The 2500-nt window shown below is 44.1% G+C and overlaps 2 non-coding genes across 2 annotated transcripts in view; both read left to right on the top strand.

Moving 5' to 3' along the window:
* The window catches only part of LOC124541330, a 1903-nt gene extending 488 nt beyond the window's left edge, over positions 1-1415 (top strand). The window contains exon 1 of the ribosomal RNA XR_006967240.1: positions 1-1415. This exon is cut by the window's left edge and continues 488 nt beyond it. This is a non-coding gene — a ribosomal RNA (small subunit ribosomal RNA).
* Positions 1416-2175: 760 nt separating this feature from the next.
* On the top strand, positions 2176-2332 carry LOC124541302. The gene has a single exon (XR_006967216.1). It is a non-coding gene; the product is annotated as a 5.8S ribosomal RNA (ribosomal RNA).
* The last annotated feature ends 168 nt before the right edge of the window (positions 2333-2500 follow it).

Here is a 2500-nt window from a genome sequence, read left to right as displayed (position 1 = left end):
ACGAAAAATAACGATACGGGACTCTTTCGAGGCCTCGTAATCGGAATGAGTACACTTTAAATATTTTAACGAGGAACAATTGGAGGGCAAGTCTGGTGCCAGCAGCCGCGGTAATTCCAGCTCCAATAGCGTATACTAAAATTGTTGCGGTTAAAAAGCTCGTAGTTGCATTTGTGCGCCGCGCTGTCGGTGCACCGCATCCGCGGTGATACTGACACGTCTGCGGAGCATATCGTCGGTGAGCCGGCGGTAAAACGCCGGTTCAATATCAAAATCCTATCGCGGTGCTCTTCAGTGAGTGTCGAGATGGGCCGACAATTTTACTTTGAACAAATTAGAGTGCTCAAAGCGGGCTCAAAATGCCGCTTGAATATTTCGTGCATGGAATAATAGAATATGATCTCGGTTCTATTTTGTTGGTTTTCAGAACTCCGAGGTAATGATTAATAGGGATAACTGGGGGCATTCGTATTGCGACGTTAGAGGTGAAATTCTTGGATCGTCGCAAGACGAACATCAGCGAAAGCATTTGCCAAAGGTGTTTTCATCAATCAAGAACGAAAGTTAGAGGTTCGAAGGCGATTAGATACCGCCCTAGTTCTAACCGTAAATATGTCATCTAGCGATCCGCCGACGTTACTACAATGGCTCGGCGGGCAGCTTCCGGGAAACCAAAGATTTTGGACTCCGGGGGGAGTATGGTTGCAAAGCTGAAACTTAAAGGAATTGACGGAAGGGCACCACCAGGAGTGGAGCCTGCGGCTTAATTTGACTCAACACGGGAAATCTCACCAGGCCCGGACACCGGAAGGATTGACAGATTAATAGCTCTTTCTTGATTCGGTGGGTGGTGGTGCATGGCCGTTCTTAGTTGGTGGAGCGATTTGTCTGGTTAATTCCGGTAACGAACGAGACTCTAGCCTGCTAAATAGGCGTCGTCATTTAGGTGTGCTCGATTTCGGTCGAGCAACTCACTGGCGGCGTATTAAAATTCTTCTTAGAGGGACCGGCGGCTTCGAGCCGCACGAGATTGAGCAATAACAGGTCTGTGATGCCCTTAGATGTCCTGGGCCGCACGCGCGCTACACTGAAGGAATCAGCATGTTCTCCCTGGCCTAGAGGCCCGGGCAACCCGTTGAAACTCCTTCGTGCTGGGGATTGGGGTTTGCAATTATCCCCCATAAACGAGGAATTCCTAGTAAGCGCGAGTCATAAGCTCGCGTTGATTACGTCCCTGCCCTTTGTACTCACCGCCCGTCGCTACTACCGATTGAATGATTTAGTGAGGTCTTCGGACCGACACGCGGTGGCTTCACGGCCGTCGGCGTTGCTGGGAAGTTGACCAAACTTGATCATTTAGAGGAAGTAAAAGTCGTAACAAGGTTTCCGTAGGGGAACCTGCGGAAGGATCATTAACGTTAACGTTATCAATCTCTTTCTCTATGTAGATCGAGTGCGATGATGAACGATAATATCAAATAACAAAAAAAAAAATAATAATAATAAGAACGTCAATCAGCGTCGTCGTCGATACGCACGTACGCGCACACGCACGCACCTACGAAACTACTACTACTACTACTACTACTACTACAACTACGTTATCGAGTCCTCGACGTACGCGTGAGATACGATATACGTGTGTAAGTAGTATACGTAACGTAAAGTAACGTGGTGATGTGTTTCTGTGTTCGTTCGTTCGTACGTTCGTCTTCACTGAATAGAAACGGGATTATTATTATTTAAAAACAAGCGATCAGACGTTCGAGATTGTCGTTTTTCGATGCGAGGACGCGATTTTCTAAACTACAACAACAACGACAACAACTCGATGATTTTTATGATCACTCTTGTTGTGTGTACGTGTTGTGTCGCGAGAGTCGTGTAACGCGTCTTATTCGATATATTTCAGAATGTCGGTTGCGAGGAAAGTACGTCGTGTTATTGATTTAACACATCGTCATCTTCATATAAAATGTATTTCTTTTTTTTTATTTTTTTTTTTTTAATATATTTTTTTTTTATTTTTTTCTCTATACACTGAAAAAGAAGAGATAAATAAATAAAAATAAAAATATATACCATTCGAATCACTAATATCACCGACGTATAAAATCGTACGAGTGATCGTAGAAATCATATAATTATACAAGTAACAAACGAAAAATAAACCATTACCCTGGACGGTGGATCACTTGGCTCGCGGGTCGATGAAGAACGCAGTTAACTGCGCGTCATAGTGTGAACTGCAGGACACATTTGAACATCGACATTTCGAACGCACATTGCGGTCCGTGGAGAAACATCCAGGACCACTCCTGTCTGAGGGCCGGCTGTATAAAAATATAAACCACACTGTTCAATGTTTAATGTCGTGTCGTCGTCGTAGTCGTATGATGATATCGACGTTTTACCGAACATATGACGGTATCCGCGTTCGATGTAATAATGCGTTATTTTTATTATTATCACAATAATAATATAATGCAAATTCATTCGT

Source organism: Vanessa cardui, chromosome 27, assembly GCF_905220365.1.
Source record: "Vanessa cardui chromosome 27, ilVanCard2.1, whole genome shotgun sequence".
Classification (NCBI taxonomy): domain Eukaryota; kingdom Metazoa; phylum Arthropoda; class Insecta; order Lepidoptera; family Nymphalidae; genus Vanessa; species Vanessa cardui.
This window is presented reverse-complemented; position numbering and strand designations above follow the sequence as displayed.